Source organism: Mustela putorius, unplaced genomic scaffold (genome assembly GCF_011764305.1).
Source record: "Mustela putorius furo isolate JIRA1106 unplaced genomic scaffold, ASM1176430v1.1 tig00003845_pilon_pilon_pilon, whole genome shotgun sequence".
Taxonomy (NCBI): Eukaryota; Metazoa; Chordata; class Mammalia; order Carnivora; family Mustelidae; genus Mustela; species Mustela putorius.
Window position 1 is genome coordinate 67,702,045 of NW_025421998.1, and position 21,956 is coordinate 67,724,000.

A 21,956-nucleotide genomic window follows, 5' to 3' on the forward strand; every position below is an offset into this window, starting at 1 on the left:
TTTTGGCTCCTGTGTATCTTATTAGATCATCTAAGACAATCCCTGGCTCCTGCTTATTTGGTTTAATTTTCATGAAGCCATCAATGTAGGGGAAGAAATGCCCTATTTTGTAGTATTTTCTATGATGCAAACCTAAGCAGACTAGAGTTTGGTGAAGAAATGGAGAGTTAATTTGATTCTAAACAACTTTCAGCTATGTTAGGTAAAAGCTGACTTCTCTTCATGTTTTTTCAAATTGTTAAAGAGGGGGAAAAAAAAGCAATAGTCCTATTAATAGCTGTATACCAGGTACCAGCACCCTTCTGCAAAAGCCTGTTGAGCCTCTCGACATTTGCTTGCTTAGGTCTAGCCATGTGGACAAGAGCAAACACCGGGACCACAACACCTGTGGGCAGGGCAGCCCGTGGCAGGGAGGGGCCGGGACCTCTTCCTGCACAACTTCAGTGGGAGGCTATGGGAACAGTTCGCCCATTTTCCTGTCTTGCTGTGGGCAGACTTGGACTTGTTCTTCTTGTAGGAAGTGACCACGCCGCACCTGTGCCACCTCGCCATGGTCACGTGTCACTGCTGTGACTCTGTGTGGGTGTCCACCTCCCCTTCTGAGGTACTTCCACGGCACCTCCATTGGCCTTGGCGCTGCTTAGCCCAGATGACCGACCAGCAGCTCCTCAGTTCTAACCTCAACACTGACAGTAACTTCGCATTACTTGTGGAGAAACAAGATCAAGCAAGAAATGGAGACTCTTTTGGAAAAGCTCCAGTAGAGTGGCAGAGGTGAGGATTTGTAACTCATGTACAATATATATTTAAATCAGTGGATTAAATGTCAGGGGGTGGAAAGTGAAGTTGACACATTTGGAAATGAGAATACCATAGTGGTTATGAAACAGAGGCAGCATTCAGTGAACACCTACACCGATTTCCTCGCCAGCCCTTCTTTATTCCCTGCTGTGAAGTCCACGGTCCTGGACTGTACCAGCCTGCCTTACTCACTCAAGGGCAGCCTCCTCTGCCTTTGACAGAATACTGGCTGTACTCGATTTAAACTCTGGGTATGTCCGGTTTCTAGCAGAAGATCAACTACGTATCAGTGTACTATTAGTAATCTTTAAAAAAACAGAAAGCAGAAGGTGCTAGGCGAGCTGTCTTCTGGACTGCTGTGGGGAGAGAGCAGGAATATGATAGAGTGTGGCGCAGGGGTCATCCCTGGCTCTGCCCCAGGAAGCCACAGGGCCTTGGAGGCCCCCTGGGACTGTGAGAAGTCAGGGCACCAGAAGAAGATGGTAAACATTTCTTAGACATCAGCGTGACCCTCTTGGAACTCCCTCATGTCACTTGTTCTGTTGCCTTCAATGGCTTCATGCATCCCCACCGTCCAGATGCTGAAAGAAGAATGCAGAGAAACTCACTCATACCAGGTATCAGTGGCTTTGCTAATTTGTTTTTTAAAGATACTGTTTCTAAAATAGCAGCTGAAATTGGTGGAATCACTTGATTGAGTTTATGGCTGTACATAGTTACCTGCGGAGATCCACCTGTGTTCAGCCGGTGGCTCTTACTCCCAGCTTCCCTGGGTGTTTGGTGGAGGGAGCAGAGGTTCTGTGGGAGTCCCCTTGGTCTTGCCTTTCATAGTAATAGCCCATATTCCATGAGGTAAGAAGCAGTGTCTGCCAGTTGTTAAGTATATCTGCTCACACTATGCACCTGGGAAATGGGAATATAATCACAGGATGGGTCCTTAGGCCCACTGAGTTCACTGTCATACAGACTTGGATGAAAACACCATTTATCATATTATCACTATATGCTTATTTTGACTTGCAGAATATAGTGGCATTTTGGGGCCTTCAAGAATGAATACCAATTTTGAGCCTGTATTTAGTACCTTTTTAAAAGCATGGCTGTCTCCTTTTTCCCATGTACCAGTCACCAAAGAAAATGGTGGTAAATACCTTTGGGAAGACTAAGAGAAAACTTTACAATATGTGTGGCAGTTATTCAGGGTCATTCCTCCATGGGAAGTAGCCTTCCTATCAATCACAGTTTGCGTCTGTGAACTCTTGGATCTATAAATACTGGCTAAGCAGCTGTGACTTCAGTTTTGGTTTCTCAATTCTTTTTGGTCACTAGACCTATTTTTTTTTCCTGCTATATAAAGTACTTTCTTAGTTTGGACTGTCTAACAAAACACCTGGGTAGTTTATAAACAAAGTTATTTCTCATGGTTCCGGAGGCTGGAAATCCTAGATCAGCGTGCCAGATGATTTGGTTCTGATAAAAATCCTTTTCCAGTAGACTTCTCATTGTGTCCTCACATGGTGGGAGGAGTGAGGGAGCTTTCTTGGGCCTCTTTTATAAGGGTATTACTATCATTCATGAGGGTTTCAGCCTCATGACCTAATCACCAAAGGCCCCACATTCTAATATCCTCACATCGGGCATTAGGATTTCAACAGATGAATTTTGAAGAGACACAACATTTAGACCATAGCAAATAATATTTACTATGCTGCTCATATATTTTATATCTAAGGACTATGGTTGATTAGACACTGGTCAAAAACTAAAAGCCAAAAAACCCATGTTCTTAGCATTCAGATTATGACTTCATGCTTATATCCTATTCCAATAATTACCACTACTGTCTCACTGGAAGTTAAGCAGTGCCACTTGTTTATTAATATTCTGGGAATCTGGGCGCCTGGGTGGCTCAGTGGGTTGGGCCGCTGCCTTCGGCTCAGGTCATGATCTCAGGGTCCTGGGATAGAGTCCCACATCGGGCTCTCTGCTTGGCAGGGAGCCTGCTTCCTCCTCTCTCTCTCTGCCTGCCTCTCTGCCTACTTGTGATCTCTCTCTGTCAAATAAATAAATAAAATCTTTAAAAAAAAATATTCTGGGAATCTTTTTTTTTTACTTTGAAATCAGAATGTTCAAAATCCAAACTTGTCATTTTCTTTCTGCAAACTCTGTGGTGCAGAAATATCTCTTCCTTATCAGTGTTTTTAAAACAATTATGGAACAGAAACATGCAGCACCCTTCAGTATCTCAAAGCACTTGAATCGGCAGATCCTCACAATCAGTCACAGATGTTCATTGATTAATTATGATACCGCAGAGCGCCATGGATTACTAGCATCCCATTGCCATAAGCAAGGGTACCAGCTCTTTTTTCAAGACCAAGGACAAAAATAATTATCGTTAAGATTTCATTTTGAGGGCTTGCTTTCCACTACCTTCCTTGGTACTAATTTTATCTTGATCTCACTTTTCTTGTAATACTTGCCAAACATCATCAATTAGCGATTAACACACACTGTTTAGTTCATTCAGTCATCATAGTCATTGGGCCAAAGCTACAAGTTCGTTAGGTATAGAGTCTTTTTCAAGTTACCAAGTATTCGATTTTATGAAATACTTTGCTACTGTAACATGAATATAATATTTCACTGGTCTCTGGAAATAGTTTTCTTACTACCTTCCACTTGATGACTAAGCCAATTTTATATATACATATACTATATATATATATCTAAATTTTTATTTTATAGTAGTATCTCACTTTTGTTAGGGTAAGCTAGTCTCTATGACAATAATTAGTAAATCACCAAATCCCCCTAACAACACACTTAGGTTTGTTTTTTGATCTCATGAAGTCTGTTGTGGCTCCAGTAGCTATCTTCCAATTAGTGACTTAATGTTTCAGCCAACATTTGCCTTGTAGATAGGCTATTTAGAAATACAGTTTCTATGTCAGGAGTAGAGGTGAGATGAATGTTCACACACTGGCTCTTATATACTTCAACATGGGCATGTCAGCCATAACCTCTGCTCAATACTCATTATTCATAATTGTCACATGCCCTGACTTAACAAGTGTTGAGAAATGTGGGGGGAGGGGGCACATGGCTGTAAGGGGAACAGTAAATTGAGAGACTCAAATAAACATCAATACTCTTTAATCATTTTAATATGGAGATTAGATCACTCAGGATAGTTCTTAATTGATAGAAATTTAGATTACTTCCTTTTTTTTTTTTTTAAGATTTTACTTATTTATTTGGCAGCTAGAGATCACAAGTAGGCAGAGAGGCAGGCAGAGAGAGAGAGGAGAAGCAGGCTCCCCATTGAGCAGAGAGCCCGATGTGGGGCTCGGTCCCAGGACCCTGAGATCATGACCTGAGCCGAAGGCAGAGGCTTTAACCCACTGAGCCACCCAGGCGCCCCATAGATTACTTCCTTCTGATATTAAAAATTGCTCCTCTGAACTTTCTTGCTTAAATTTTTTGTATACGTATTTATGTTTCTCCTTAAGATATATTTTTAGTAATGAAATTGCCAGAAGAAAAAAATGCCTTATTTTCTTACTGATACTATGTGTGGGATAGATCTTCTTCATGCCGTTTCTAATGCTAGGTATTTTCAGTCTTCATATTTGCTGATCTAGAAGAGAAGAAGTGGTGTATTTTATTTTTTATACTTATTAATTACAGATGAATTTAAACAGGTTCAATTGTCATTGCTGTGCCTTTTGGATTTCCTTATTCTTAAATTTCTAGTGGTGTCCTTGGCCCAGGTGTCTGTTTTTAAATGAGAATCTTTGTTAGATTCTTCCACTTGGCTCATACAATGATCTCCTGATGCTATAGTGAAAGAATCATGCTTGTAGCCAGACCCTTTTTTTTTTTTTTTATGTGCATCTTTTATGGGCATTTGGAGGCCTTGGTTCTGCAACTGATCATCATTAGAATTTTGTCTTAGTTTTACCCTTCGTATTCTTCCCAGGTGTGTGAGAAAAACTAACTATATCTCAGATTAGCCATGGTCTTAAATACTAGTATAGTTGTATGGGTTATGGGATAAAATAACCCTGTGCTCCGTAAGGTATGTAGGAATGACACGTAGGGTTTTTGTTGGTTTGTTTCTTTTGTTGTTGTTGTTAATCTTTTTTTATGTTTATAGGACATACAGCCTGTCTCTGATACTGGAAAAAACTGTATTATTTCAATTATTGATCTGTGTCTTTTGCTGACAGTATATCATTAATATTGAAGGGTCCATAGAAATCTATAAAAGTATTTATCACAAATGGAAGTCTGTTCTGTTTTCATGATTTAACCTATGAAACATAAAAGTGAACATTTTTTTATTTTTTTAATTTTTTTTTTAAGATTTTATTTATTTAACAGACAGAGATCACAAGTAGGCAGAGGGGAAGGTTGAGAGAGAGGAGGAAGCAGGCTCTCCACTGAGCAGAGAGCCTGATGTGGGGCTCGATCCCAGAACCCTGGGATCATGACCTGAGCCGAAAGCAGAGTCTTTAACCCACTGAGCCACCCAGGTACCCCAAAAGTGAACATTTTTAAATAACACTGTTTTCTTTTAAAAACAAGTCCTTGTTCTCCTGTAGATAGTTTTAACATTTTTGAAATTCAGCTTTTAACTTTCCAGATTAGTTTACTAAGGTACCTCCATGATAAACCACACAGTATTGTGATGGTGGCTTTGAAGAGATGACTAATAATTTAGCAAGTATATCGTATCAGAGTTTTGGTAAAGAACTAATCTGGTCAATTTAATTCAAAATTATGAGACTTCTTGCTCACTGAGCCAATAAGTATGAGAGAATAATGGCTGATGTCTGATGCGAATCACATACATAGGTGTCTTCAGCCATCGTTCTGTTTCCAAAAGAAGCAGCTGTATCTTATTAACTCAGGGGCTGGTTCTTTCTGTGCATGCCAGTTCACTTTAATGTATGTATCTTGCTGAAGAGAAAATGTTTTTTCTTTAAGATTATATTGTGGTCTCACATGTATTTACTTCCACTATTTAAAAGCAACAAGGGATTAATTTCTTTGGCACTGCCAAAGAAGAAATGATGTGGGGTGTGATGTAGCTTCCTCTTATGTATTATACCCTGATTCGTATAAAGGTCAATCGAAATCGACAATAAATCCTTGGAGATACTGCATTTTAGCAATTCAGGTGAATAGGCACAGATTTGCTATGGCTCATTTAGATACCTCAGTTCCAGATATTAGCAACTAGATAGTATCATCCATCTGCATTTCCTCTACATTTAACAAATAATGCTCGCAATACTTTTACAAAATGTTTTTTTCTTATGGCATAGATTTACCTCCCTTATGTATTATACTTATTTTTGCCAGACCTAACTTTGATGGATTCCTTCTTATGTTTAAACACATATGGTGCTATTTTGTCACATATTTTTTTTTACCAAGTATAACAGATGACTAAATTGGACAACTTATATTTAGGGAAAGTGACATTTTCATGTTGTACACTGTAAAACACATATTGGTGGCCTGTGGGAACTTTGGATAAAACATCTTGAGAGAAATCATGTGATTCCTTTAGTCGAGAAGAGGAAGTAAAATGTGTGTCTGTGTGTGTGTGAGAGAGACAGCCAGTGAGAGACGAGATGATCTTCAAGATATTTTCAAGTACTAAAACTGTATAATTCCATTATAGTACTCTAATCTCCAATCCTTCCTAGCGTTGGACCAAGTCATCTTTCTGTGGGGCCCATTTACTAGTGATCAGTCATAGAAAAGCCTCCATTTAGAAATTGTGAGTTTTCTTAGAAATGTCCAGAACAGCCTTACTAAGATTCCCTTTATACTTCATTCTCTTTCCTATAAGAGGGGATACCATCTTAAGAGATGTATATGGGGTAAAAACTTGACAACTGGTTATACTAAGATGAGTCAGAGAGATGTGTTTGCTCAAGCTCAAATTCTTAGGCACAAGGCACATACACACAAATACACACACAAACAGAGTGAGAGAGATGTGCTTCCTACTGAAAGAATATAAACCTTTCTTCATGTGTCTGGAAATTTTACAAGAATATATGTCATCATCTTTGTTATAAAATAAATCATAACACAATTTTTAAAGCAGAGATCTTATAGGTGGCATTTTTATAATTCAATAAATATACATAAAACATACATACATAAAAATGAAATACATGTTTCTCTTTGCTCACTTCTGAAGAGATTAGAATAGTAGGACAAATTAAAACATGAAATCTTAAGGGAAGAAATAAAGCCAAAAATTTTTAGATAGTAAAATAGGTATTTATAGCTACAGAAGTAGTTAATGAAAAGTGTATACTCAGAAACAAATAGAAAAAATTGAAAAAAATAAACTACCCATAAAAATCTTTGTACAGAGATAGGGCAAAGTGATCAGAGATGTAAGAAAAGGTTAACTCATCCATGTTGGTATGACTGAAACACGATAATGTGAAACTCGAAAGAAAAACAGCTTAGGTTAAGAAGGTAAGCAGGAAGAAATTTTGGAAAATTTAACTCAGAGCTCTTGCAGACACAAAAGTAAGATATATATTTTTTTCTTTCTGTAGGATAGCTGACTGAGTTAACCAAAGGGTGAAGACATAGACAATAAAAGATATTATGTCTCAGGATTTGAGCTGTGGGAGATAGCTGTGGAAAAATAGTGTGGGGCTTAGAGGTTCTGGCCCCACGGCAAAGCTCTACCGAAATCATAAGGCCTGTTGGGACAGACCTTTGACTGCCTTCTTCAACAGCGTATGGGAGAAACGTGCAATTTCTGGCGTAATAAAGCAAAGTCTATTAAGCAAGGCATGGTATTGATATTTAATAATTGTGATAGAAAATATTAGAAACTAGGTCACTTGCATTTTCAGGCAGGTATTAAAGATTTTTCTAGAACTTCTCTTAACTGACACTGCGGGAAAGAGATGAGGGACTGACACAGAAGATGCAGTTCTTTTTAAAAAATATTTTATTTATATATTAGAGGGTTTGAGAGCTGGGAGAGATACAGAAAGAGATAGAGAGTTCTCTAGCAGACTCCCTCCTGAGCACAGAGCAGGACATGGAACTTGATCCCAGGATCCTGAGATCTTGACCGGAGCTGAAATCAAGAGTTGGACCCTTAACTGACTGAGCCACCCAGGCACCCCAGAAGATGCACTTCCTAGGACAAATCTAAGCTCTGTCAAGGGAGAGAATTAAGCAGATGTTTACTATGCTATCTCAAGAAAAATAAACCCTGAGAATAGGAAAAAAAAAAAAAAAAGCAATAACTATCAGAACTGGGTTTTTTGGTTTTGTTTTATTTTGTTTTGTTTTGTTTTTGACAGAGCCCCTGAGCATCATGTGGAGGGTCCAGGTCTTTGCAATAAGGCTAACTACCTCCCTTATCATGCTAGGAATCTACAGTTGCATCTTCTGTTTTGAAAATTAGTTTTCTCATTCACCATTATGTCTTTTGCTTCTCTTTTGCTCCTACTTACTGTGGACATATCTTTGGACTCAAAGGAAAAGCTCTTTTATAGACACCCACCCAAGTACTAGGAGTATTGTTGGTTCTAGGCACTGAGGTCTCCATCCATGTCATTGCTCAGATGTAATGATACCACAACAAAATGTTAACTTTTGATGAGCAGTTACTGTCTTCCAGGTGTGATCCTAAGTATTTCATGTATAACATCTGATTTAATCCTCATGTTCCAGTGTATATATTGTATATATTGTAGAATATAATATAATCCTTGTATATATTGTAGAATATAATTGCAGAATTAGAAGGTAAATTCACAAGAAGAAAGAAAGCTGGGTCTGACTGATACAAAGTCGTTTTTAGGGTCTGATGTTTTTCATTATTAAGGCAGAAAACTTATGGCAGTGATTGCTTAAGTTCATATTCCTTCCACTATTATTGAAATGGGAGAAGAAAGTATTCTACTAAATGGAACATTTTACAACAAAAAGCCAAACTATGAAAAAGATATTATAAGGATATTTAATCCTGAATGATTGAAAAGCTTGAAAAGGAGGAAAGTTATTACTCAGAAAGATGTAACATATGACTGTGCTTATAAATAAGAAAATAAGTTTTATAAATGAAGTTATTAAGATATAAGGCAAAAATAATAATAAATTAATAGTCACTATTTGCTGAGCATTTGCTGTACAACCTTACTCTAATATTTTTATATGTGCTATTTTACTTAACCTTCACAATATCCCTACTAGGAAGATACTTTTAAGGGCACTAAAATAAAGTAAATGTTTCATGTGTGCTGTTTCCCACTCTGAGCAGTGGGTGAAGGTAACAGAAGTTTTGGGTTGAGAGCACAGTCTTAGCCTAAATGAAGGATATAGAGAGGAGATGACACCATGACATTTAGTATCTGACTTTGCTACTTCAGAAGGCTTTTAAGGCTTTTAAAGCCAACTATCCGAGATCATGAAGAAAATGTGTAAATTACTGTTCTAGGAAAATTTCCGGGAAGGGTGAGGAATGAAGAACCAATACTTTGAAGATACAGACTCTGTCCAGTAGCAAAATACATACACCTTATGAATATGCAATGACCTCTGCAGAATGGTCCAAAAGGTAAAACACATTATGTAATAAAGGAGGATGAAATAGATTATGGAGAAGTAACGAAACAGGTCTGTGTTAATTAGAAACTACTGTGCTACGTTTGGAGGATTTGTATTGATCTTTGTTGGAGAATCATTAATATGTATTATATGTAAATAAATTTAATAATTTGTGAGAATCAAATGAATGATGGACATGGAGAAATTTGAAATGACATTAAAGCACTAAATAGATGTGAAGTAATTTTAATCCCCCTCTTTAATGAAATCAGTTATTTGATTAGATATTGCAACAGTTTTTTTTTTTTTGTCTTGTTTTGTTTTTTAACCAGTTCTACATTTTCTTTAAAAAGATCAAGAGGTGTCCAGCAGGATATGTGTGTGTAGGGTGAGGGAGAGACAGAGAACGAAATCAAGAAGGGAAAGGCTCTGGGCTCAAACTTCACTAACTACTTGTAGAAACTTGGTTATTGCTCTCAGTGAATCCCAGTTACCCCAGTTATAAAATGGAGAAATAAACAGAACTTATGCTTAGTAATTGTTTTGAAGATTAAAAGAGATTGTCTTTGTAACTACAGTGCCTGGTTATATCTTCATTTCTTTCCACACACCAGACATATTCTTGTATTGCATTATCCTATTTTATTTTCATAAATTTGTATTCACAGATGACATATATATATATATATATATATATATATATATATAATTTTTTTTTAAATGAGACTGGTTCTGAAAAACTGAAATAGTGAAGAAAACTGTACTGAAATACAACAAAGTTTTCAGTCAAAAACATCCATTGGGTACTTTCCATAAGCAGGTTTTTACCCATGTGTTGCATTCTGGCTGGGGATAAAAATACATATTGATATAGTAAATAATAGTAATATTTTATCAGTGCCATTAAATCTGGGCCAGAGGAAGCACATAGAGTATTGAGAGAGAAAATACATTTTCTCTTTTCATGCTTTTAGAAATTAAGGTAAGGCCTGATATGGAAATTAATGCTTGAGTTGGCTTTGAGGAAATGTAGGATTCTTTTTTTGGGGGGGGTGGGCAGAGATATTGGTGGGTGGACAATACAATTTCAGGAAAACATTGGCATAGAAGAGATGTAGAAAATGTGGAATGTTTTTAAGGAATGGCATTAATTTGGTAGAATAATTAGTATCTTTAGTATCTTGTTAACTCTCATGTCTTTGTTCCTCCTCATAAGCAAACTTCTATCTATTTATCTATCTATATTTATTTTTAGGTGGGGGGAGGAAGGCGGGCAGATGGAGACGGAGAAAGAGAATCTAAAGCAGGCTCTATGCCACACAGAGCCCAGTGTGGGGCTTGATCTCACAATCCTGAGATGGACCTGAGCTGAAATCAAGAGTCAGACTGTTTTTTTTTTCTTTTAAACATTTATTTATTTGAGAGAGAGAGAGAGTATGAGAGGTGGGGGTAGGGACTGAGGGAGAGGGAGAAACAGAATCTCAAGCATACTTCCCACTGAGCAGGGAGCTGGACTCGAGTCTTGATCTCACAAACCTGAGATCATGGCCTGCGCCGAAATCAAGGTTGGGCACTTAACAGACTGAGTTACCTAGGCACCCAATCTTCTCTCTTTTAATTTATCCTCCAGAAAATTTATATACACAGCTCAGAAAGCTATTTTACCCATCATCTCTCAGATCGCTTTTGCCGTACTTCCAGGAAATCCTTTTTTTTTTTTTTAAATAAAACATTGTAAATATAGTGAAGAGACTGTTCCTCTTTCATATTCCTTCTCTTCCTCTCCAGGAGTAATTGCTATTCGGACTTTGGGATCTGTCCTTCCTAGTCTGTATTTTTAAACACTTATCACATATATGTACATTCATAAATAATACATAATATCGTCTAGCATTACCCTTTTCGAACAATGTTTGGTACCATGTGTTTCTTTTGCCTGTGGTGCCACATGCCACACCTTTCCAGCACACTATCAATGCCTTGTCACCTGAACAGATCCCTTGGTCCTCCAGCTGTCAGTGCAAACACACCACATAGGTCTTGCACTCTTCCAGGGGCTTTACTTAGCCAGCTGACAAGGAAACCTTTGTAGTAATCCTGTGAGAGCTTCTTCAGAGTTTCAGTTTCCTTAACTCCATATCCTATTAAATTCTATAGCCTTTTTGTAATAATTCCCATTGGACATTTATTTAAATCACTTTGCCAAATATTTAATTGATGATTTGGTCTTGATTCTACCTACCTTCGTCAGACACCAGACCAAACTCATATTCTGGTTCACTAGGAAGAGACATTTCATGCCATCTTTTGCTGCTCATTATTTGTAATTAAATATTCACAGCTGAAAGCAATTTATTTTAATAGTGAATAATCCCTTCTGAGGAATATTTTCAGGATATCCTAGGGGAAAGAAGAATAGGAAGTTACCACTTAAGAGTGCTGAAAGGCCTTCTTGTAAAGTTTTGAAACTATTTCCCCTGGCTGATACTGCCATAGGGGCTGAATTTCCCATGACTGGCATTTTCCTTATAGATCCTTCCAAGAATCTATGTATATTTCTACCTGGCTAAAGCATGATGCTTTCTGGAAAATGAAGTATACTGGGTACCATTTTAACAGGGAGATTTATAAGGTTAAATAAACTTTGTATAGGTTTTTTACTGAAAAATGAGAACCACCTATTGGCTAAATTTTAGCAGAAAAATACATATTAAGCAAATTTGAGACCTGACAAACATATTTGAAAAGCTGTTCATTTTCATTATTTTTGGAAAAAATTCACTTAGTACTTGACCATGTTAGGGATAATATCTGTACCTGTTATGCAATCCATATGTTAATTTGAATTCTATTAAAATGGAAAAATCACAACCATAAAAGAATTGCTCATGCAAAATAACATCTTTACACTGTACATGTTTGTGTATCACACACATAATATACACATACACATGTATATATGATTGAAAGGTAATTAAACATGAGTTTTATATTTGCAAACTCAGATTATTCCTTTGAAGTCCATAATTTCAGAAATCTTTTGTGTAAAAAAATTTCATATTGAGTTATGAAACACATTTCAAAAAGGGTTCTGATTTTGTCACTGTGCTACCAATGAATTTTTGTTTCTCTGTCCTGAAAATGCAGTGATGAGAATTGGCAGGTAAAGTCTGAGTGCTAAGAGAAGGAACACATCACATGTGTTCTTTTCCCCCCCATTTTCTTTTCAGTGTTCCAAAATTCATTTTATGTACCACACCCAGTGCTCCATACAGTCTGTGCCCTCCATAATACCCACCACCAGGCTCACCCAACCCCTCCACCCACCTCGTCCTCCAAAACCCTCAGTTTGTTTCTCGGAGTCCACAGTCTCTCATGGTTTGTCTCCCCCTCCGATTTCCCCCATCTCACTTCTCTTCTCCATCTCCCAGTGTCCTCTGTGTTATTCCTTATGCTCCACAAGTAAGTGAAACCATATGATAATTGGCTTTTTTTGCTTGTCCCATCCACGTTGATATAAATGTTGGGTATTCATCCTTTCTGATGGAGGTGTAATACTCCATTGTATATATGGACCATGTTGTCTTTATGCATTCGTCCATTGAAGGGTGTCTTGGTTCTTTCCACTTTGGCTACTATGGCCATTGCTGCTATGAACATTGGGGTACAGATGGCCCTTCTTTTCACTACATCTGTATCTTTGGGGTAAATACCCAGTAATGTAATTGCAGGGTCATAGGGAAGCTCTATTTTTAATTTCTTAAGGACTCGCCACACTGTTTTCCAAGTGGCTACACCAACTCACATTCCCACCAACAGTGTAAGAGGGTTCCCCTTTCTCTACATCCTCTCCAACACATGTTGTTTACTGTCTTGCTAATTTTGGCCATTCTAACTGGTGTAAGGTGGTATCTCAATGTGGTTTTGATTTGAATCTCCCTGATGGCTAATGATGATGAACACTTTTTCATGTGCCTGTTAGCCATTTGTATGTCTTCTTTGGAGAAGCATCTGTTTATGTCTTCTGCCCATTTTTTAATGTGATTGTCTTTTTTTTGGGTGTTGAGTTTGAGGAGATCTTTATAGATCTTCGGTATCAGCCCTTTGTCTGTAGTGTCATTTGTGAATATCTTCTCCCATCCCATGTGTTGCCTCTTTGTTTTGTTGGCTATTTCCTTTGCTGTGCGGAAGCTTTTGATCTTGATGAAGTCCCAAAAGTTCTTTTTTGAATTCGTTTCCTTTGTCTTTGGAGACATATCTTGAAAGAAGTTGCTTTGGCCAATGTAGAAGAGGTTACTGCCTATGTTCTCTTCTAGGATTTTGATAGATTTCTGCCTCATGTTGAGGTCTTTAATCAATTTTGAATTTATCTTTGTGTATGGTGTAAGAGAATAGTCAAGTTTCATTCTTCTGCACATAGCTGTTCCAGTTTTCCCAGCAGCATTTATTGAAGAGACTGTCTTTTTTCCACGGTATATATTTCTTGCTTTGTTGAAGATTATTTGACTATAGAGTTGAGGGTCCATATCTGGGCTCTCTACTCTGTTCCATTGGTCTTTGTGTCTGTTTTTGTGCCAGTACCATGCTGTGTTGGTGATCACAGCTGTGTAGTAAAGCTTGAAATCAGGCAATGTGATGCCCGCAGTTTTTTGTTTTTTTTCAACATTTCCTTAACAATTCATGGTCTCTTGTAGTTCCATACAAATTTTAGGATTGTTTTTTGTAGCTCTTTGAAAAATGCCAATGGAATTTTGATCGGGATGACATTGAAAGTATAGATTGCTCTGGGCAGTATAGACATTTTAACAATGTTTATTTTTCCAATCCATGAGCATGGAATGCTCTTCCATCTTTTTGTATCTTCTTCAGTTTCTTTCATGAGTGTTTGGTAGTTCCTCGAGTATAGATCCTTTAGCTCTTTGGTTAAATTCATTCCCAGGTATCTTGTGGTTGTTGGTGCTATAGTAAATGGAATCAATAATCTCTCTCTCTCTTTTTTTTTTAATTTTATTTATTTATTTGACAGAGATCACAAACAGGCAGAGAGGCAGGCAGAGAGAGAGAGAGAGAGAAAGAGAGAGAGGGAAGCAGGCTCCCTGCTGAGCAGAGAGCCTGATGCGGGACTCCATCCCCGGACCCTGAGATCATGACCTGAGCCGAAGGCAGCGGCTTAACCCACTGAGCCACCCAGGTGCCCCTCTAATTTCTCTTTCTATATTTTCATTGTTAGTGTAAAAGAAAAGAACTGATTTCTGTACATTGATTTTGTATCCTGCCACATTACTGAATTGCTGTATGAGTTCTAGTAGTTTAGGGGTGGAGTCTTTTGGGTTTTCCATATAAAGTATCATGTACTCAGCAAAGAGAGTTTGACTTCTTCATTGCCAATTTGAATATATTTTATTTCTTTTTGTTGGCTAACTGCTGTTGCTAGGATTTTAATACTATGTTGAACAAGAGTGGTGAGAGTGGGCACCTGGTCGTGTTTCTGATCTCAGAGGGAAAGCTTCAGTTTTTCCCCATTGAGGATGATATTTGCTGTGGGTTTTTCATAGATAGATTTTATGAAGTTGAGGAATGTTCCCTCTATCCCTATTCTTTGAATTGTTTTAGTCAGGAACAGATGCTGTATCTTGTCAAATGCTTTTTTCTGCATCAATTGCGAGTGCTATGTGGTTCTTCTCTCTTATTGATTTGTTCTATCACATTGATTGATTCGCGAATGTTGAACCACCCTTGCATCCCATAGATAAATCCCACCTGGTCATGGTGGATAATGTCGTTCATGTACTGTTGGATCCTATTAGCTAGGATCTTGTTGAGAATCTTAGCATCCATATTTATTAGGGGTGTTGGTCTGAAATTCTCCTTTTTGATGGGGTCTTTGCTCATTTTGGGGGTCAGGATAATGCTGGCTTCATGAAGAGTCTGGAAGTTTTCCTTCTGTTTCTATGTTTTTGAAACAGCTTCAGGAGAATAGGTATTATTTCTTCTTTGACTGGTAGAATTTTGCAGAGAATCTGTCAGGCCCTGAGCTCTTGTTTTTTGGGAGGTTTTTGATCATTGCTTCAATCTCATTACTAGATATTGGTCTTTCTCATGTTGTCAGTTTTTTCCTGATTCAGTTTTGGAAGTTTATAGGTTTCTAGTAATGCATATATTTCATCTAGGTTGCTTAACTTACTGGCATATAGTTGTTGATAATAATTTCTGATGATTGTTTCTATTTCCTTGGTGTTAGTCATTATCTCTCCCTTTTCATTCATAATTTTATTAATTTGGGTACTTTCTCTTTTCTTTTGGATTAGTTTGGCCAATGGTTTATCAATCTTATTGATTCTTTCAAAAAATACCAGCTTCTAGTTTCGTTGCTGTGTCTCTAGTTTCTATCTCATTGATCTCTGCTCTAATCTTGATTATTCTCTTCTTGAATGTGGGGTTGGCTTAATTTGTTGTTGATTCTCCAGTTCCTTGAGGTGTAAAGAGAGCTGGTATATTCTGGATATTTCAGTTTTTTTGAGGGGGTCTTGGATGGCTATGTCTTTCCCCCCTAGGACCACCTTTGCCATATCCCATAGGGTTTGGACCAAAGTGTCTTCATTCTCATTGGTTTCCATGAATTGTTTGAGTTCTTGTTTGATTTCCTGGTTGATCCACACATTCTTAAGCATGGTGGTCTTTAGCTTCCAAGTGTTTGAATTCCTTCCAAACTTTTTTCTTGTGGTTGAGTTTCAGTTTCAAAGCATTGTGGTCTGAGAATATGAGGGAATAATCTGTCTTTTGGTATCTGTTGAGCCCTGATTATTTGTGACTCAGTATATGGTCTGCTCTGGAGAAAGTTCCACATGTGCTCGAGAAGAATGAGTATTCTGTTATTTTAGGGTGGAATGTCTGTATATATCTATGAGTTCCGTCTGGTCCAATGTGTCATTCAATGGTCTTGTTTCTTTATTGATTTTTCTGCTTGGATGATCTGTCTATTACAGAGAGTGGCATGTTAAGATTCCCTGCTATTAATGTATTCATACCAATATGACTCTTTATCTTGATTAATAGTTGTCTAATGTAGTTGGCTGCTCCCATATCGGGGGCATAAATATTTACAATTGTTATATTTTCTTGGTGGATAGACCCTTTAAGAATGAGGTAGTGTCCTTTTATATCTCTGACTACAGTCTTTCATTTAAAATCTAACTTATCTGATATGAGAATCGCTACCCCAGCTTTATTTTGAAGCTCATTAGTATGAAAAATGCTTATCCATTCCTTCTCTTTCAGTCTGGATGTATCCTTAGGTTCAAAATAGGTCTCTTGTAGACAACGTATGGACAGGTCCTGTCGTTTTATCCAATCTGCAGCCCTGTCCCATTGTATGAGTGTTTAGGCCATTCACGTTGAGAGTGATTATTGAAAGATGTTTTTATTGACATCATCTTGCCTGTGAAGTCCTTGTTTCTATAGATTATCTCTGTAAATTTCTGTTCTATGAAACTTTTCAGTTCTTTTTTCTTTTATAGAACCCACCTTAATATTTCTTGTAGTCCTGGCTTGGTGTTCACATACTCTTTTAAACCTTGCCTGTCTTGGAAGCTTTTTATCTCTCCATCCATTTTGAATGTCAGTCTTGCTGGATAAATTATTCTTGGCTGCATGTTCTTCTCATTTAGTGCCCTGCATATATCATGCCAGCCCTTTTTGTCTTGCCAGGCTTCTGTGGGCAGATCTGATGTTATTCTGATGGACCTCCCTCTTTACTTAAGGAATCTCTTCCCCCTAGCTGCTCTCAAGAGCTCCTGTCTAAAATTATGATTCATCAGTTTCACAATCAGGGGTCTTGAGGTCTTTCTAGATCCTATGATCTTAGGGGGTGATCTTTCTGCTTCTAGGACACAAATGCTGGTTCCATTCACCAGACTGGGAAAATCTTCATGGAGAATTTGTTCAAATATATCTTGTAGTCTTCTTTCTTTCTCCTCCCCCTCAGGGATCCCAATAATTCTGATGTTGGAATGTTTCATGGCATCATTTATTTCCCTAATTGTTTTCATGGATTCTAAGTTGTTTGTTCCAGGCCTCATCTTGATCCTTCTCTGTCAGTTTTTCCTCTAGATCACTAATTCTGTCTTCTGCCTCGATCACTCTAGCTGTTAGAGAATTTAGATTAGATTGGATCTCATTGATAGCATTTTTAACTTCTTCCCGGGCAACTTTCACTTCTGTCCTTATAGATTCCATGTTGTCATTAATGGTTTTCTCCAACCTAGCATTGCCTGAGTAATTGTTACCCTGAATTCCCTTTCTGATATACTGTTTATTTCCATATCCAATAGCTCTGATGGAGAAGGCACAGTCTCTGAATTTTTCCTCTGTTGGCTGTTCCTCCTGCTAGTCATTTTGGTGAGAGGTGGTTGAAGGGATGTGTAGCTGAATGTATCAACTGTGATCCAGGCAAGGTGCACCCTGGAACACTTCTGAGCAATCGGAAGTCACCACCAAAAAGAAAGAAAAAAGAAAAGAAGAGAGAGAGAAAGAGAGACAGAAAAAAAAAAAAAAGAAAAAAAGAAAGAAGACGAAGCCAGGATGGGCCACAGAGGTAAGATTTTAAACAAACAAATAAAAACAGACAAACAAAAAGACTGACAAAAGTATATGACAAGGAAATAAAAAAAGGAACCTAGCCAAAAAGAACCCCAAGGATAAGATTTACATACTACCAGAACAAAAACAAATACACAGAAACACTGACAGAAGAAAAAGGTGGGAGGGTGGTTATAAATCCTCAGTGTGGGCGAGGAAGGTTATTTTGATTCTTCCTGGGTATATCTTGATATCTTTGTTGAAGGACTCAACTTCCCAGATATAAAGGGAGATTAAAACTGGTATATATAGGGGTAGTATTGATTAGGGAAAGAGGATTACCTTGAAGCTTATATCTATATGTGTATTAAAAAAATAGAAAAGAAAAACACAGGTATCTGTATGAAAAAAGTTCAAGTTAAATGTTATTATGCAATATGTTGTATTGAACCTCTCGTTGTGGTGTTACATAGGTTGAAAAAATTAAACAGAACAAGGATAGTGAGAACTAATTAAAAATAAAAATAAAAGTTGTATCTATGAAATATACAGGTTTTAGGGCATTGCTGGGAGGTAATATATTGTTTCCCCCAATATTGGGGTTTTACGGGGACTCTGTGGTTGTTGTCCTCTCATTCTTTTGGCTGGCTTTCTGGGCTTGGGGCCTGCCAGGTTGTTTTTCAGGAAGCCTCGCTTGGGTTGAGGCCTTCTGCCCCCTGTCAAGGGGCTCTGGAAACCGGTTTTTCAGGCTTTGTTCTCTGAAGTTTTTTTTTTCTTTTTTTTTCTTTCTTTCTTTTTTTTTTTTTTTTTCCCTTTGGTGGCTTTTTGAGGCATTTTGGAGGTTTAGAGGAAAGCAAACTATACCAAGACCTCTGTTTCAGAGAGAAGCCTCAGTCTGCTCCCCTATGTGTGGTCCAGAACACAGACTCCCTCTCTGCAAACTCCGCTGAGCCGTGCAACCTGCTGCAGGCAGAGCACATCCCCAGCCACCATCTCAGGGGGAGCCTGGAGCTCCTGCTTATCTCTGCACCCCCGTGCCTAAACCGTGAACAATGTTGGTCCAAGCTGCTGTTCCTGGTGTCTGTCTCTTCTGGGACTGCAGACCTCAGGTTGCCAACTCTTGTGATCTCGCTGAGGCTGGGAGAGTCCCAACCCTCTGCCTGTCCTAGAGACTGCACGCTAGGATGGAAAGACCAGGATGGAGCTGTGTCAGGGTCAGCAAGGAATGGGTCACATCCCGGTAGTGTAGTGAGTAAAGGTTCTAGGGAACACAGGCTGGCACTGTCATCAGATTGCCTCATGTGAGGGCTGGAGTGAGCCCAGCCCAGCCGTGATGCAAGCCGGCAAACCTGGGGCTCAGCTGTACTCTCTGTAGCACAGGGGGTTGCTGGCGGTGGCTATCCTGGGTCCAAGGGCTTAGGCCCATGCCCTTGACCACTTGGTTCCACCAGTTTCCCCTTAAGATCTTTTGCTCTTTTTGAGTGCTTTTAACCAGACTCCAAGATAATGCTGGTCCCCAATCACAGGGCACTTTCATATTGGGGTATTACTTTCCAGTGGGTCGCTCTGGTGGCTCTCTCCCCCTTTTGTTTATCTTCCGATATCAGTCCGATCATTCCCAGTATGATTTACTTCTCCACTGGTGACTTCTGCCCCCGTAGAGATCCAGAAGTGTGTAATCCCACATCTCCGGCTGATTTCATGGGTGTTCAGAGTGTTCTGGTAGATAATTAGCTCATTTTAGGGGACCAGTTGAAACAGGGGCTCCTACTTCACCATCTTGCCCCTCTTCTCCACATGTATTCTTAATTGCTGTTTGCTTTGGTAGGTATTTTGGCTGGTGAGACAAGAAAGGTCAAGTATGAATACAATGGATATTCTGGGATCTAGGCCTTCAGTAATATTCTTTAGCTTTGGGGATCTTGTAAAGACACTTTTTGCAATAGACCTGTGGCCTTTTTAGTAGATTGCTATTTCATATATTCATTACTAATACAATATGTTAACTGATACCTTTGGGCAACAAAATATCTTTTTCACTCACATATCTCTTCTTCTGTCTAAAGGAACAAAAATTATGTACAAGGTTATCAAAATTTCAGTATTATTTCTTATTAGCTAGGGGGTGTGCTCTCAGTTTCTCTGAGTATCACTCATGGGGCCTAAATTGGAAGAGTAAAGTTTATGTTTTGGTATGTAAGCTTTTTCACTGAAATTAGGAGGGGAAAAAAAAATAGTGGGAGATTTCACAAGTGTGAAGATTTGCAGACATTTTAAATTATGGTTGATTAATAACACATGGAAAGCACAATAATGAACAGAATATTCTCTTATAACTCACTGGAGTCATGAGTTTGTATGGGTGGTATTGTAACATTTCATAATTTTTAAAAATATTGCCATTATTTCTCAAGTTATATTTGATATTAGTTTAAGCATCAACTGTGGTAAATACAGCACAGTGATAGATATGTTAGTTATATGGCTTTTTTTTTTTTTTTAAAGATTTACTTACTTATTTTTAGAGAGAAAGCATGAGCAGGAGAGGCAGATAGAGAAAGAATCCCAAGAAGACTCCATGCTGAACGTGGAGCCCTACTTGGGGCTTGATCTCAGGACCCTGAGTTCACGACCTAAGCTAAAACCATGAGTCAAACAGTTAACCAACTGAACCACCCAGGTACCCCATGTTATATGGTCTTCTTAAAATTTACATTAACTTTAGGTTTACATTGAAATAAAACTGGAGGACAGACACTCCGGTGTTTCACAATTTGTGCTCTTGGCACCCTTAGGACAATTCATTGCTTATTAACCAGCAGCTACACAGTCGACTTATGACTGTTCACTAATGAAGAAAAGTTATTTTGCTGCAACTGATTTTTATTGAAGAAAAGCCTAGGGGTCATATCTACAGTGGGTTAAAACTGACTGAGATTAATTTAAATTCATTCAGCAGTCCAGCTGAGACAACTCTGGTAAGGTGGTAGTCATAATTTATCTGTCTGAAAATATTCTGACCTTATTTGCTTACCAAGCTATGAATGAATGATTTTTAAATGGCTCAGCATTCAGGATGAGTGTTGGCAAGTAAAAATCCCATAACCCAAGAGGAATAATGTGACAGCAGAAGTTTAAAGCCTAAGTCCACAGCAGGGATTCTCAACATGAAATTGCCTCTTTCAAAGCATTCATGTTTAAATCTCTTCTCTAACCTCTAGTCCTTCCTCCCTCCTCCCTTTTTCCTTCCTCCCCTCCCTCTCCCTCCCTCCTTCCCTCTCTCCTTCTCTCTTTCTAGAACTTAGTGTCTATCCTAGAAATGATTTGTATTTGTAAACAATATGCAAGAATGATTTCTATTTTAAAGGAATCTGCATTTCTAGAATAAGCAGAACAAGAGAACTAGCTCTGGACAACATATGAAAAAAACTTGCGTTTTATTTTGTCATTTAGTAAGTTAGTTTTGTTTTTTTTTTCTGTTTTTTTTTTTTTTTTTTTGTACATTAAATTTCATGGCCATCTGGAAACAAAATTGTAGAATAGATGGAATTTGCTTTTCTTCTCCCTGCCTGATAGCACCTCTCTTCCAGTTTCTGTGTTTTCTTCCCTGAGCAGAGACGCTTTCCTGCTTTTCCTTATTTTGGTATTTCAAATAAAGCTTTTGTATATGGAACATGTTAACTTTGTTAACTCCCATACATAATGAACCTTGGTTCAGAAAGGTCAGGTGACATAAACAATGCCAGTCAGTAAGTGGCCATGGCAGAACCAAAACCCAGGTTTTCTGTCTTCTGACACATACGTCAGCATTCGTTTTTTGTTGTTTCTTTCTTTTTTTTAAAATTTAAATTCCATTAGCCAACATATAGTACATCATTAGTTTCAGCTGTAGTGTTCAATAATTTATCAGTTGCATATTTCTGCATTCTTTCCATGGCCTTACTTCAGAAAGGTATTGGTTAGTTAAATCT

At 38.1% G+C, this 21,956-nt stretch overlaps 1 pseudogene; it reads left to right on the plus strand.

The window, feature by feature from the left end:
• Positions 1 to 649: 649 nt before the first annotated feature.
• LOC101684566 overlaps positions 650 to 21,956 on the plus strand; it is a 141,508-nt pseudogene continuing 120,201 nt past the window's right edge.